The 17499-nt window shown below is 34.5% G+C and overlaps 1 pseudogene; it reads right to left on the reverse strand.

Moving 5' to 3' along the window:
- Positions 1 to 9722: 9722 nt before the first annotated feature.
- On the reverse strand, positions 9723 to 10631 carry LOC118350588 (spermine synthase-like; annotated as a pseudogene).
- Positions 10632 to 17499: the final 6868 nt, after the last annotated feature.

Here is a 17499-nt window from a genome sequence, read left to right on the forward strand (position 1 = left end):
GTTTCCTTATGTGAAATGTACTTTCCTACTCCCTTGACTTGGTTTCTCCCCATCTTTCAAATTTTAACTTAAGTAAGACTTCATCACAGAAATCTTTCTTGCCTTTCTATTTTTTTTTATCTTACAAGCCTGCACCTCCTAACATTAAAAATAAGTGTTAATTAATATGTCTTTTATGAAACTTTTGAGCACAAGCATCTAGCACAGTTCCTGCACATTATATACACAAAATCTGTAATATTCTACTTGATAAACATGAATAGTAAATCTTTAAGAGCAACTGCAGTACAGGAAATAAACATTCCTTACTCCTTGTTGCTTTTATTTAAGACTGGCATTTAATGTTCTAAAGAAAGTAACTGTTCTACACCATCACATTATAGCTATTATTTGGTTTCTAGTTAGAATAGATTTGCAAATTTCTCAGTTGATAAATATATCATGGATATTACAAAGTATTACTGGGATGCTGTACACACAAAACTTTTTAAAAATATCTTTTTATAATATGGTGGCATAATCGAGGAGTAGGAAACAGTGAGAAAACAGAATTAATGTATTTTTGTTGGGCAATGAATCAATTAGTTGGAATACAATCTGATTGTTGACTATATATTTAAAAAGACATTTAGCAATTGTAATTTCCCTCTCATTGTACTTTGTTCCTGTTGACATGGTACCTTTAGGAGCTGATTCTATTTAAGAGTTATGTTATGTTCCTTTACTAGTCTGTTAGGGTTAGTGACTACGTTATCAGCTCCATGGTGCCAAGACATCATACATAGTCATAGAGTTGAATGTGTACCACACCCATTTTGTTTTCCTTGAGATCACAGCTAGGCAATATTTCCCAGCCTCTTTTTTAGTAAGACATGGCATAAAACTAGTTTCTGACAAATAGGACATTGATGGATGTGATATTTGCCACTTTTATGCCTGGTGTCTGTTAGTTGGTACGTTGGCTTTTTAAGGGTAGGGAGGAAAGATTATAGAGTAAGAGGATGCTGAGTTCAACCACTTCCACAGACATTCAGAGGCAACAACTACAACTACAGAAACCAATTGTGAAAATGACAGAAGACAGGCAAAATAACCTCAAATAGCTAGTTATAGAGAGAAGACCACACCAAAATCATAGAAGGGTTGGTAACCTGGTTGGGAGTAAACTCCAGTGCAACTTACCACAAATAAAAAGAATATCACAAACATGGAGAAGTGACAAGATTAGGGCCAACACCAGGCAAACCAGCCACAGAAGACCCACATTAGGAAGAAGATACCCCATAATGTCTGCCTTTGAAAATCATCAAGGCTTAATTATAGGATTTTGAAAAAATTAGTGGGCTTAACTCTGAGAGAGTTACTGGTGATAGAAAACCAAGAAACAAAGTCCTTACCCTTAAAAAGCCAACATACCAACTAACAGACTGATACCTAACATAGAAGCAGCAGTTAGAAAGCATAAGAAGTATACACATAAATTTACTGTTTAATCATAGAACGTGTGGTAGAGGAGCAGGGATCTGAAGGAATGTAATCAGGAACAAAAGGGCCATTTCTATTTCCCTCCCCCAGCCCCCAGCCTACACAGCTGGACATTTGTAAGAGACAACTAACACTTTCTATCTCTATTTCTGATACCGTGTGTCCTAAACCCATATTTATCTATGGACCCACCCCATATAACCTAACTGCCTTGGCAGATATCTGTTCAAACCAGTTCCTACCCTGCCACACCCCACAGGTGTCCCTGGCCAAACTGGCACCACTTGAAAGTTTATCCTTCCCTGGGGAGAGGGGAAGGAAATAAACCCACTCACCAGTGTGTTTGCAGTTCTGGCAGTACAGGATCTTATCTGGCTGCACAAGGAGCAAGCTCTAACCTTTTGTGTACCCATACCTGTGGCAGAGAAGCTAATTGCAGATTTTGGGCTGACCATGAGCTCTGCCTCCAGTGTAGGAGCTTCAGAAAAGGTATCTCTGAGGAGCATGAGAACAAACCCTGTTCAGTGAGCCCACAGCAGGCAAAGCAGGTCATTGAAGCTAGCAAAGCATGGCTCAACCAAAATAGAATACATACATCCCACACAGAGGTCATGAGCAGAGTGCTTAGTTCTTATGAACAGGGGAGTTGTACTATAGAGAACCACAATATCTCTTTTACCAAAGCTAGTACTTTCAAGAACAAATAATGTAGATGACCTTCTTTATGCATAGAAATAACAGAGAGACAAAGTGAGGCAGCAGAGAACTATATATCAAATGAAAAAACAAGACAAAATAACAGTAAGAGTTAAATGAAACAGAGATAAGCAATATGCTTGACAAATAATTTAGTTAATATTTTAAAAATACTTGATTTAAGAAAAAAGTGGATAAACTCAGAACAACTTCTAACTAAGAGATATGAAATTTTTTTAAAAAGTCAGAGTTATTTGCCTACTACTTTGCCATTTTGAAAGGCTTTTATTTCTTTTTGTTGCCTGATTGCTGAGTCTAGGACTTCTAGTATTATGTTGAATAACAGTGCTGAGAGTGGACATCCCTGTTGTGTTGATCTTAGGGGAAAGGCTCCCAGTGTTTCCCCATTGAGAAGGATATTTGCTGTGGTCTTTTCATATATGACTTTTAAGATGCTGAGGAATGTTCCCTCTATCCCTACACTCTGAAGAGTGGGATCAGAAATGGATACGATATTTGTCAACTGTTTCACTGCATCTATTGAGAGGATCATAGGGTTCTTGTTTTACCTCTTGTTGATTTGATCTATCACGTTGATTGCTTTATGAGTGTTGAACCAGCCTTGAATCCCTAGGATAAATCCCACTTGGTCAAGGTGAATAAACTTAATGTACTGTTAGATCCTGTTGGCTATTGTCTTGGTGAGAATTTTTGCATCTGTGTTCATCAGGGATATTGGTCTATAATTTTCCTTTTTGGTGAGGTCTTTGTTTTGGAATTAAGGTGATATTGGCCTCATAAAACGAGTGTGGAAGTATTCCATCCTTTCTCTCTTTTGGAACAGCTTTAGTAGAATTGGTATTGTTTCTTCTTTAAACATTTGATAGAATTCCCCTAGGAAGCCATCAGGCCCTGGACTTTTGTTCCTTGGGAGGTTTTTTGATGACTGCTTCAATTTCATTCTTGGTTATTGGCATGCTCAGTTTCTCTAATTCTTCATGTTCCAGTTTTGAGAGTTTCTGGTTTTCCAGAACTGCATTTATTTCTTCTAGATTCCCTAATTTATTAACATATAGCAGCTCATAATAAGTTATTAAAATTGTTTTTATTTCCTTGGTATTGGTGCTGATGTCTCCCTTTTCATTTGTGAGTTTATTAATTTGAGTGTTTTCTCTTTTGTTTTTAATAAGGCTGGCTAATGGTGTATCTATTTTATTAATTCGTTCAAAGAACCAACTTCTGGTTTCGGTGATCTGTTCCATAGTTCTTCTGGTCTCTATTTCTTTGAGTTCTGCTCGAATCTTTATTAACTGTCTTCCTCTGCTGGGTGTAGGTTTTATTTGCCGTTCTTTAGCCAGTCCCTTTAGGTGCAAGGTGAGCTTCTGTATTTGAGTTCTTTTCAGTTTTTGAGGGATGCTTGTTTTGCGATATATTTCCCACTCAGGACTGCTTTTGATGTATCCCAAAGATTTGAAACTGTTTATCTTTATTCTCATTAGTTCCCATGAATCTGTTTACTTCTTCTCTAATTTCCTGGTACACCTTTCATCTTTTAGCAGGATGCTCTTTAATCTCCAGGGTTGAATTTATTTCAAATTTCTTCTTGTGATTTAACCCTCCCTCTTTACAGATGACATGATACTGTAAGTAGAAAACCCAGAGACTCCAACCCAAAGTTGCTAGAACTCATAGAGCAATTCGGCAATGTGGCGGGGTACAAAATCAATGCCCAGAAAAGAGTGGCATTTCTATACACTAACATTGAGACTGAAGAAAGAAAAATTAAGGAGTCAATCCCATTTACAATTGCACCCAGAAGTGTAAGACACCTAGGAATAAACCTAACCAAACAGGTAGCAGAACTATACCCTAAAAACTGCAGAAAACTTCTGAAAGAAATTGAGGAAGACACAAAGAGATGGAAAGATATTCCATGCTCATGAATTGGAAGAATATGGTGAAAATGTCAGTGTTAACCAGGGCAATATACACATTTAAAGCATTAACTATCAAAGTACCATGGACTTTCTTCAGAGAGTTGGAACAAATCATCTTAAGATTTGTGTGGAATCAGAAAAGACCCTGAATAGCCATTCAAATATTAAAAAAGAAAACCATAGCTGGGGGCATCACAATGCCAGATTTCAGGTTGTACTACAAAGCTGTGGTCATCAAGACAGTGTGGTACTGGCACAAAAGCAGACACATAGATCAATGGAAATGAATAGACAACCCAGAAGTGGACCCTCAACTCTATGGTCAACTAATATTCGACAAAGCAGGAAATACATGGCCAGCAAGCAGTGCAGGAGGGTTCCCCTTTCTCCACATCCTCTCCAACATTTGTGGTTTCCTGCCTTGTTAATTTTCCCCATTCTCACTGGTGTGAGGTGGTATCTCATTGTGGTTTTGATTTGTATTTCCCTGACGGCAAGTGTTGTGGAGCATTTTCTCATGTGCGTGTTGATCATGTCTATGTTTTCCTCTGTGAGATTTCTGCTCATGTCTTTTGCCCATTTCATGATTGGATTGTTTGTTTCTTTGTTGATGAGTTTAATAAGTTCTTTATAGATCTTGGAATCTAGCCCTTTATCTGATACATCATTTGCAAATATCTTCTCCTATTCTGTAGGTTGTCTTTTAGTTTTGTTGACTGTATCCTTTGCTGTGCAGAAGCTTCTTATGTTGATGAAGTCCCAATAGTTCATTTTTGCTTTTGTTTCTCTTGCCTTCATGGATGAATCTTGCAAGAAGTTACTGTGGCCAAGTTCAAAAAGGGTGTTGCCTGTGTTTTCCTCTAGGATTTTGACAGAATCTTGTCTCACATTGAGATCTTTCATCCATTTTGAGTTTATCTTTGTGTATGGTGCAAGAGAGTGGTCCAGTTTCATTATTCTGCATGTGGACTGTCCAATTTTCCCAGCAGCATTTATTGAAGAGACTGTCTTTTTTCCAGTGGATAGTTAAACAAGCAAGTATTAAGGGCTCACCACTACCTAACTTCTATTCTAAGAAATGTAAACGGGATTCTTTAAACAGAAAGAAGAGTTGATACATAGAAAAAAATAATGTAAGAAGAAAAATATTCATGAACAAAAGCAGACAAATCGTAAAAGTGATAGAATAATCAGTATAATGCCAGTATGATGTTTAAAATGCAAAAGTAGGGATGCCTGGACGGTAGGGACACCTGGGTGGCTCTGTGGTTGAGCATGTGCTTTTGGCTCAGGGCGTGATCCTGGAGTCTCGGGATCAAGTCCCAAATCGGGCTTCCTGCATGAAGCCTGATTCTCCCTCCACCTATGTTTCTGTCTGCCTCTCTCTATGTCTCTCATGAATACATAAGTAAAATCTTAAAAAAAATACAAAAGTAGTAAAATCAATTATATCTATAACATTAATCAAAGTATGAGCAAAATAAAGGATGTAAAATGTTACATCTTACACATAATACATGGAGGAAGGAGTAACACTTTAGTGCTTCCATAATATGCTCAAAATTAAACAAATATCAAATGCACAAAGACTGCTCTAGACATTAGATGTTATATATGAACTCAATGGTAACTACAAATCAAAACTTTAAAGTAGAAACACAAAAAGTTCAAACAAAGTAAGCCAAGAATAACATCAATGAAAGCCATCAAATCACAAGGGAAGAGACCAAAAAGGAAAGAGGAAAGGAACTCAGAAGGACTACAGAAATTTTCAGAAAACAATTTATAAAATAGCAATAAGCACATACCAAAGAATAATTACTCTAAAGGTAAGTGAACTAAATGCTGCAGTCAAAAGACAATAGGGTAACTGAATCAATTAAAAACATCATTTCTGCTCTAAAAACACCTACAGTCTGAAAGTGAGCAGTTGGAAAGATAATTTGTGCAAATGGAAGTGGTAAAAAAAACCTATTGTAACAATATTTATATCTAACAAAATAGATATTAAACAAATTCTTTTGCAAAAGATAGAGTATTACATAATGATAAAGAGACTAATCTAACAGAAAAGATGAACAATTGTAAATATCTATGTACTTAATATAGCAGCACCTAAATCCATAAATCAAATATTAACAGACTAAAGAGAGAAAATGACAATAATGCAATAATAATTGCAAAATTTAACACCCTTTTCATATCAATTAATAGATCATTCAGACAGAAATTCCTCAATGAAACAATGGCTCTGAATGACACATTAGACCAAATGGATGGAACAGATATATACAGGACATTCTATCTAAAAACAGGAGAAAACACATTTTTTCCAGGTAATTGTGGAACATTCTCTAGGATAGATCATATATAAAGCTACAAGTTTTAAATTTAAGAGAATTGAGCTAATATCAAGTATCTTTTCTGATCACAACAGTATGAAACTAGAAATCAATTACAAGGAAAAACTGAAAAGAAACGTATGGGGGTTAAACAGCATGCTATCAGAAAAGCAATGGGTCAAACATGAAATTTAAAATAAATATACATGGATACAAATAAAAATTTAAACAGAAAGGTGCAACGATTTTAGGTAAAACAAAAGCAGTATTATGAGGGAAGTTTATGGTGATACAGGCATAATTCAAGAAAAAATAAGACAATTTACATAAAAAATATATGAGAAAAGAAAATCAAACAAAACTGAATCCTAGTGGAAATAATGAAATAATTATTATAATTAATGAAATAATTAATTATAATTAGAGTGGAAATAAATGAAACAGAGTATCAAAAATTTAAAAGATTGATGAAATCAAGAGCTAGTTTTTTTTAAAAAAGTGAACAAAATAATAAAGCTTTAGTTGGATATATCAAAAGTGGTATAAAATTAATAAACTAGAAATGAATAAATGGTGATGCCTGGATGGCTCAGTCAGTTAAGTGTCTGCCTTCAGCTCAAATCATGATCTCAGGGTCTTGGGATCAAATCTCACATCAGGGTCTCTGACTCTCCCTCTCCATCTATGCTCTTCTCTTTCTCTCTTTCTCAAATAAATATTTAAAATCTTTAAAATAAATAAATAAATTTAATAAATAAATTACAAATAATGATAAGAGAATGCTATGGAATTTATATGCCAAAAATTAGACAACCTGAAAATAATGAATAAATTCTTAGAAACATACAAACTTCTAAAATTGAATCAAGAATAAATTTTTTAAAAAAAGCTTAGCAATTTCTAGTAACGAAATTGAATGAAAGATGAAAAGATATCTCTACAGAAAGAAGTATAAGAAAATTCACTGGTGATCACTAAATGTTTAAAGAAGCCTTAATTCTTCTGAAACTATTCAAAATATTGAAGATGAAGGAAAACTTATGAATTCATTATTTGAGGCCAGCATTACACTGATACAAAATTGGACAGATGCTACAAAAAAAGTCAATATCTTTGATGAACATAGATGCAACAACCCCAATGATATATTAGCAAACAGAATCCAACAATATATTAAAGGGATCAATTAGTATGAATTTTTATTTATTCCAATGAAAAAGCCATAGTATAGTTCAGTTTTTGCACATCAACAAATGTGATTGATACACCCCATTGATGAAATGAAGGATAAAAATCATAATGATCTCAATAGATGCAGAAAATTCATTTGATCAAATATAACATCAGTTCATGATAAATATTCTCAACAAGGTTAGAGGGAGCATACCTCAACATAATAATGACCATATATGACAAATGCAAAGCTAGCAGAACATTCATTCAATAGTACTAGAAGTCTTAGCCACAGCAATCAGACAAGAGAAATGAAAGGTATCCAGATTGGTAGGCATGAAATACAACTGTCAGTATTTCATTATTGCATATTATCATTCATTGAAAACCCTAAAGAATCCACCACAATTAATAGAACTGATATATTCAGTAGAAATCAGTATATCTTACTTTCACACACACACACACACAGAGAGAGAGAGAGAGAGAGAGAGAGAGATATTAATGGAATACGAGAGAGAACTCAGGAAAAAAAAAACAGGTATATATGGTCAATCTAATCTATAACAAAGGAAGTAATAATGGGGAACCAAGGGCCTTTTCATTTTTATTTTTAAAAATGTAAAATCCAGTAAAGTTGACAAAGAGTATTATATTAGATTCAAGTGTACAAATCGTGATTCAACAATGCTATACTTTACTCAGTGCTCATCAAGATAAGTGTACCCTTGCTGTTAATATAAGAGTGGTGTATGTTATGTAAGTTATTATCTCAAAGTTCATTTAACAATTGCAAAAAAAAAAGAAAAAATATAAGTGTATGTTTAATTCCTTTCACCTATTTCAACCATCCCCTATCTACATTCCCTCTGGTAACCATTAGATTGTTCTTTAATAAAATATTTTGGGGGGTATCTTTTATTCTGTTTGTTCATTTGTTTTATTTCTTAAATTCCACATATAGGTGAAATTATGGTATTTGTCTTTGTTTGACTGACTTGTTTCACTTAGCTCTATACTCTCCAGACCCATCCATCCATCCATCCATATTGCTGTAAATGGAAAGATTTCATTGTATTTTATGGCTAAGTAATATTCCATTGCCTATATACATATACCACATTTCCTTCACCATCATCTAACCATGGATAAATGGGCTGTTTCCATAATTTGGTCATTGTAAAAAATGCCACAAGAAAAATATATATATATACATATACATATATATATATCTTTTGGTTGTCATTTATCATTTTAATTGAAGCATTGCTATTCATTTTTTCTTAACTCTTTCTTATAAGCACCAAATTTTAATATCGAAGTCAATTTTGGGGGAAAGAAATACCATCAAATAACTTCCCTCCAGAATAAAATGATGTACATTCCTCCAAACAACCAAATTTGAAGTCTACTGAAACAAAAACAAAAAGCCCCCCCCCCACACACACACACAGAAAAGTAACAAAAATCACATTCTAGGGATGCATTTAGCAGCCTTTGCTGTGCTGTCTAATCATCCTTCAACTGACTTTAAAAATATTTAACACCCTAGTGCATCAAAATATACATTTTCCATTTGCTTTGTTTAAATTAAAAATAATAATTAAAAAAAGAAAACTTGAAGGAATTCACAATCAATTGCCTGACTCATTTCAATGTCACGTACAGCATATGAAAGTCAGGAAGGCTATTTGCAGCACACATGATTAGGAGAGATCGGTCTCTAAGGTTTAGCTTTCTTCCAAACAGTGTAAAATACCCACAATTCCAGGTATGAGGGAACACAGACGATCTCCTTTGAGAATTCCACAGGACAATACAGGCGGCCGAACTGTTCTTCATAGAGCAACAAGGCTTCTGTCAAACTCACACAGTTATCTTGTGTAAAATATTTCCTATCTTGTTTCAGTACTTTTATTGAGAAATCAAAAATCTGTCTGAGACTCTGGGAAATGAACAAGGGGTAGTGGAAAGGATGGGGGGTTGGGATGACTGGGTGACGGACACTGAGGGGGGCACTTGACAGGATGCGCACTGGGTCTTATGATATATGTTGGCAAATTGAATTCCAATTAAAAAAAGAAAGAAGCAGTCTGAGAAACTCCCATGTGGAATCTTCTTCTGGAAATGTGGAGATTGGAACAGCTGTCAAATCATTAATCACATAATCAAACTTCCTTCTTTGGCATTCCTCTTCAGTACTGGAATACAGTCTTCTATTAGAACCTGATAGTAGTTTCCTTTAAGATTGTCTAAGACGTCGCCACATATTTTTCGCATGTATTTCTTACATCCATCAATCACCATTTGGTCGATCTCTACCATAGTGACCATCTTTTGTTTCAGTTTGACTGTTTCATATAATATGCCCCCATCTCCACCCCTGAGAATCAGCATATCTTTGCCACCGTAGTCTTCTTTTCCACTGCCCATGATGGCCTAGGTATATGCCAAACCTCTCTGCACCAGATTAACATCCCCACTAAGGATGAGAATATTTCCAAACTGCTTTGAGTGTAGAATTTTAATATTCTGATAAGGTGAATCTTCATCATACACCACTTCATCTATATCCTACTCAACCAGGTGACCATCAGCAGTGGGCCAGTATCTGTCATGGTCCCTCCTCGAACTATGGGTGGTAATCAATTCACCCGCCCAGTACTGTCCTGACTCAATTCTTTCATTCTTTCTTCTACTTTGTTCAAAAGACTGTCAACTTCTTAGCCTTGCAAATCACCATAATAACTCTGAAGATCCAACAACACCAATCCATGTGGGTAAATTCTCAAAGTGGCAAAGCTGCCATTTTTGTTTATGTAGGTCGCTAGATAACCATGGCCTTGCCAGGTGTGCACTGACTCCGTCATCCCTTGCTCCTGGAAAATGGACTGGAGGCCTTTTAGAATGGTCTTGCTATCAGCTTTGGCACCGAGTTTGAAGTCGAATGTGCTGTGCCGTGCTGCTGCCATAGTGAGGCGAGGCCCTGTGCCATGCTTGGGGGAGGCAGCTGTGGGAGACTCTCTCCTCTCTCTCTCTCTCTCTCTCTCTCTCTCTCTCTCTCTATATATATATATATATATATATATATATATATATATATATATATCTTTTGGAATAAATGTTTTCATTTTGGAGGTGAAAACCCAGCAGTGGATTTACTGGATGATATAGTAGTTCTATTTTTATTTTTAAAAAGATTTGATGTATTTATTCATGACAGACACAGAGAGAGGCAGAGACACAGGCAGAGGGAGAAGCAGGCTCACTGTGCGGAGTCCGATGCAGGACTTATCCCAGAACCCTGGGATCATGACCTGAGCCAAAGGCAGATGCACAACTACTGAGCCACCCAGGTGCCCTGGTAGTTCTATTTTTAATTGTTTGAGGAACTTCCATACTATTTAGTATAGTGACTTCACCAATTCACCTTTCCACCACAGTTCATAAGAGTTTCTTTTCCTCTACATCCTCATCAACATTTATTATTTGTTGATTTTTTTTATTTTTTTAAACATTTTGACAGGTGTGACCTTATGTCTCCTTGTAATTTTGATTTGCATTTTACTGATGATTAGTGATGTTTGACATCTTTTCAAATGTCTGTTGACGATCTACCTGTCTTCTTTGGAGAAATGCCTGATCATTGTCTTCTATTTCTAATTGGATTATTTGTTTTTTAGAGTGCTGAGTGGTATAAGATTTTCATATATATTTTGGATACTAACCAATTATCAGATATATCATTTGCAAATGTCTTCTCCCACTTTCTAGGTTGCCTTTTAGTTTTGTATATTGTTTCCTTCCTTGTGCAGAAGCTTTTTATGTTGATGTTGTCCCAGTAGTTCAGTTTTGCTTTGATTTCCCTTGTATCAGGAGACATTTGTAGAAAAATATTGCTATGGCCAATGTAAAAGAAATGTCTGGGCTCTATAACAGGATTTTTATGGTTTCAGGTATCAGTTTAGGTTTTTAATCCATTTTGAGCTTATTTTGGCATGTGGTGTAAGAAGGTGGTTTAGTTTCATTCTTTTGCATAAGGCTGTGCAGATTTCTCAACACCATTTATTGAAGAAACTATTTTTTATTCAATATTCTTTGTTGTTTGGTCAACGATTAATTGACCATGTTATTGTGGGATTATTTCTTTCTAATATGTTCCATTGATCTATGTGTCTGTTTTTGTGCCAGTACCATACTATATTGATTTCTACAGCTATGCAATACATCTTGAAATTTGTGATTATTATACCTCCAGCTTTGTTTTTCCCCCTTTTCAATGTTGCTTTGGCTATTTGGGGGCTTTTGTAGTTCTATGTACATTTTAGAATTGTTTGTTCTACTGGGGAAAATGTTGTTAGTATTTTGATAGGGATTGCATTAAATCTGAAAATTTCATTGAGTAGTATTGACATTTTAACAATATTAATTCTTTCCTTCCTTATACATGGTATATGTTTTTATTTGTTCATGCCATCTTTAATTTTTTCATCTATGTTATATAGTTTTCAGAGTATAGGTATTTCATCTTGGTTAAGTTTATTCTTAGGTATTTTATTATTGTTGGTGAAATTGTAATTGGGATGACTATTTTTTTTAAAAAATCTTTCTGTTACATCTTTATTACTGTATAGAAATTTAATGGATTTCTGTATATTTATTTTGTATGCTATGTCCCTAGGGAATTTATTTATCACTTCCATTACTTATTTTGTGATTCTTTCAGGTTTTTGATATTAGTATTATGTGATCTGAAAATTGTGAAAGCATTATTTTCCCCTTACTAATTTGAATGACTTTTTCATTTCTCTTTTTCCCCGTTATTATTTAAATTCCAGTTGATTAACAGATAGAATAGTATTAGTTTCAGGAGTAGAATTTTGTGGTTTGCCACTTACATATAATACCCAGTATTCATCACGATTGCCCTCATTGATCCCCATTACCTGTTTAACCTATTATCCTCTCCACCTGCTTTCCAGCATCCCTCAGTTTGTTCTATGGTTAAGAGTTTGTTTTATGGTTGCCTCTCTATTTTACCCTATGTTCATATATTTTTTCTTTCATTCCACATATAAGTGAAATCATATGGTGTTAGTCTTTCTCTGAGCTATTTCACTCAGCATAATCATACTCTTCCTACCTTATTACTGAGGCTACTACTTCTAGCATTGTGTTAAGTAAGGGTGGTGAGAGTGTACATCCTTATCTCATTTCTGACCTTAGGAGAAGAGCAGTTTTTCAACATTGATTATGATGTTAGCTGTGAGCTTTTTATATGTGGCCTTTATTATGTTGAACTATGTTCTCTTCAAACCTACTTTGTTGAGGGTTTTTTTAAATCATTAATGGGTATTGTAATTTGTCCAAAAAAATTTCTGCATCTATTGAAATGATCATATGGTTTTTATGTACCATATAGCCTAATTTGTGAATATTGAACCACACTTGCATCCCAGGCATAAATTTCACTTGATCATGGTGAATGATATTTTTAATGTATTGTTGGATATGTTTTCCTAATATTTTGTTGAGGGATTTTGCAACTATATTTATCAAAGCTATTGGCCTGTAGTTATCTCTTTTTTTCTGTAATGTCTTTATCTAGTTTTGGTATTAGGGTTATTTTGGCATCACAGAAAAATTTGGAAGCTTTCCTTATTCTTCTATTTTTGAAACATGTAGAGAAAAATAGATATTAATTCTTCTTTAAGTGTTTGGTATAATTCACCTAGCAAATCTAGTCTTGGACTTTTGTTGTTGTTGGGAGTTTTATGATTCAATTCCATTGCTAGTAATCAAATTGTTCAATTTTTAAATTCTTTTTTGATTCTGCTTTGGGTGTTCATATTTTTCTAAGATTTTTATTCATTCCTCTAAGTTTTCCAATTAGTTGGCATACAGTTCCTCATAATAGTCTCTATAAATGTTTGTATTTGGGAAGCATTCATTATTATTTCTCCTCTCTCATTTATGATTTGAGTTTCTTTCTTTCTTTCTTTCTTTCTTTCTTTCTTTCTTTCTTTCTTTCTTTTCTTTCTTTCTTTCTTTCTTTCTTTCTTTCTTTCTTTTCTTCTTTCTTTCTTCTTTCTTTCTTTCTTTCTTTCTTTCTTTCTTTCTTTCTTTCTTTCTTTTTCTTTTTTCTTCCTCTTTTTCTTTTATGAATCTGATGAAAGGTTTATCATTTTTTTCATCTTTTCAGGAAACCAGACCCTGGTTTCATTGAACTATTCTGTTGATAATTTAGTTTCTATTTCATTTATTTCTGCATTATTCTTTATTATTTACTTCCTTCCAAAGGTTTGAATTACATTTGTTTTTCTTTTTCTACCTTCTTTAAGTTTTAGTTAGGCTGTTTACTTGAGATTTTTCTTGTATTTTGAGGTAGGCTTCCATTGCTACATACTTTGGTCTTAGAACATCCATTGATGCATTACAAAGACTTTGGATCATCATGTTTCATTTTTATTTTAATAAAATATTTTTTCTCTTTGATTTATTGGTTTAGTCATTCACTGTTTAGTAGCATATTACCATACATATATTTGAGCTCTTTCAAGATATTTTCTGCTTTATTTTGGTTTTATAGTGTTGTGGTTGGAAAAAATACATGGTATTGATTTAAATCTTTATTTTTTTAATTTGTTGAGACTTGTTTTATGGCCTACGTATGATCTACTCTTGAAAGTGTTCCATGAAGACCTGAAATAATGTGTATCTTGCTCTTTTAGGATAAAATATTCTGAATACATTAGATCTGTCAGATCTAATGTGTAATTCAAAGCCACTGTGTCCTTGTTGATTTTCTGTTTTGATGATCTATTGATGTAAGTACGGTGTTAAAGTCCTCTACTATAATTGTATTACTATTATTTCTTTGTTTGTTAATTGCTTTATGTATTTGGTTGCATCCATGTTGGGTGAATAAATATTTATAGCTACTACATCTTCTTTTTGGATCATCCCCTTTATGATTATATAATGTCTTTTCTTGTCTCTTACTAAAGCCTATGTTTGAAAGTCTATTTTGTCCTAAATAAGTATTGCTACCTTGGCTTTCTTTTCATCACAATTTACATGATAAATGCTTCTCCATCCTTTCACTTTTGATCTGCAGGTGTCTTTAGGTTTGAAATTAATCTCTTGTAGGTAGCATATAGATGGATCTTGCTTTTTTCTATTCTATAACTCTATGTTTTTGATTAGAGCATTTATTTCTTTTACATTTAAAGTATATTTTTCAAAGTAATTAATGACAGGAATATATCTGTTGCCAATTTTTACTCATTTATGGTTTCTTTGTAGTTCTCAGTTTTTTTCCCCTGTCTTATTCTCTTCTCTCATGGTTAATTTGCTTTTGTTAGTGATATGCTTCCTTTGCCTTTACTTTGTGAATATATATTACAGGCTTTTTATTTGTTTTTACAATTAGGTTTGTACATAACTTCTTCTTTATACTGCCATCTATAATAACTTGATGGCCTTTTAACTTTGAACATATTTTTTACTCTTATACCCTTTGCATTTTAGATATATAGTGTCATATGTTATATCCTTTTATTTTGTGAGTACCTTGACTAATTTTTATAGACATACTTACTATATCTGCTTTTGAGATTCCTACTATTGTTACTCCTATACATGACCTTTCCTTTCCACTCAAAATGTCTCCTTTAATACTTCTTGCAGGGCTTATTTAGTGGTCATGAATTCCTTTAACTTTTGTTTGTCTTGAAAAATTTGTATCTGTCTTATTCTAAATGATAACCTTGCTGGTTAGAGTATTCTTGGCTGCATTTTTGTTGTTGTTGCTGTTGTTGTTGTTGTTGTTTTGTTTTTGTTTCAACACTTTAAATATACCACACCACTACCTTCTGGCCTGCAAAGTGTCTGCTAAAAATAACATACCTTTATAGAATTTCCATGGTATGTAGTTATTTTCTTTTATTTTGGTGATTTTAAGAATTTTTTTACCATTTTAATTACTAAGTGTATTCATGTGGACCTTCTTGTGTTTATTTATTTATTGTTTTGGCTATCTCCTTGATTAAACATTAAAGTACAAATGGGTGGTCCCTGTGGATAGGACTACAGGACACCAGGGAAGGAGTAGGGGACACTCAGGGAGGGTCACACAGCAGAGACCCATCTTCACAGAAAGGGCTCAATATTGATTTCCAGGGACAGCAGGGCATGGTTAGCTCAAATTTGGTGATGACGTCGAGATTTTTTTGGTGGGGTGGGTCTCTGTGCCTCTTGGATCTAGTTTTTTTTTTTTCCACTTCAGATTTGGAAAGTTTTCAGCTATTATTTCTTCGAATACTTCTTCCCCCCTTTTCTCTATCTTCTCTCTCTAGGATTCTATAATATGAATATTATTATTTTTGATGATGTTGCCAAATTATTTTTATTTTGTATTGTTTTTTATCTCTTGGCTGTTTTGCTTGACTTTGTTGTTGTTGTGGTTTTTTTTCTCTGTCCTCTAAATCACCAATCCATTCTCCCATTTTGTCTAGTCCACTACTTTTTCCCTCTAGGGTATTTTAAATTTTATTTACTGAGTTATCTCTCTCTGATCGGTTATGTTCTATGTTTTTTTTTTCTATCTCTTTGTTTACTGTCTTCGTTGTCCTCTATTCTTTCTCAAGTCCAGTGAATATCTTATGACAATTACTTTGAATTCTTTATCAGGAATATTACTTATCTGCATTTTTCTTAGGTCTCTACCTGTGATTTGGTCCTGTTCTTTGACTTGAGACGTATCTCTCATGCTCCTCATTTTGCCTAACACTCTGTCCATTTCTATGTGTTAGGAAAGTGAGTGATGTCTCTTGAAAGTAGTGGGTTAGGAAGAAGAGATCCTGTAGTATCCTGAAATGCAGTATCCCTTGTTTGCCAGAATCTGGTGTTTCAAGGGTAACTCTTCTGCATATTATATACATCCTGCTGTTGTGGTATAGCTGCTTATGCCTTTAGTCCAGCCATTTGCAATGAGTCTCTTTGCCTGTTGTTGGCAGGGTTTGCTCCCTGGAATGTAGTGGGCCAGTCTGGGGTCATCCCTTGCTTGATTTGAGTCATACTAAGCATCTGCCAAAGATGCAGTAACACACAAACTTAGGGCATTTTCCTGTTTTGTTGATGAGAAGCTTTCACTGTTATGCAAACATAGGCTATTATTTTTATTTTTAATTTTTTTAGGCCTTAGCTATTAGACCAATGGTCTGACACCAGTCCACTGCTCAGGACACAGTCTGATAGTTGTGTGTGGTTATAGTTCCCTCTCCCTAGGGAAGGAGTCATTTTGGAGGTGGGTTGGCCTCTTCAGAGCTGCTTGCAAACTGCCAGGCTTGCTGTATTGATTTTGTATCCTGCCACACTGCCAAATAGCTGTATGAGTTCTAGCAATCTTGGGGTCGAGGCTTTTGGGTTTTCTATATAGAGTATCATGTCATTGGCAAAGAGGGAGAGTTTGACTTCCACTTTGACAATTTGAATGCCTTTAATGTCTTTTTGTTGTCTGATTGCTGAGGCTAGGACTTCCAGTAGTATGTTGAATAGCAGTGGTGAGAGTGGACATCCCTGTCTTGTTCCTGATCTTAGGGGAAAGGCTCCCAGTGATTTTCCGATGAGAATGATATTTGCTGTGGGCTTTTCGTAGATGGCTTTTAAGATGTTGAGGAATGTTCCCTCTATCCCTACACTCTGAAGAGTTTTGATCAGGAATGGATGCTGTATTTTGTCAAATGCTTTCTCTGCATCTAATGAGAGGATCATATGGTTCTTCTTTTTTCTTTTGCTGATATGATGAATCACATTGATTGTTTTACGAGTGTTGAACCAGCCTTGTGTCCCGGGGATAAGTCCTA

The sequence above is a fragment of the Canis lupus genome, chromosome 14 (genome assembly GCF_003254725.2).
Source record: "Canis lupus dingo isolate Sandy chromosome 14, ASM325472v2, whole genome shotgun sequence".
NCBI lineage: Eukaryota > Metazoa > Chordata > Mammalia > Carnivora > Canidae > Canis > Canis lupus.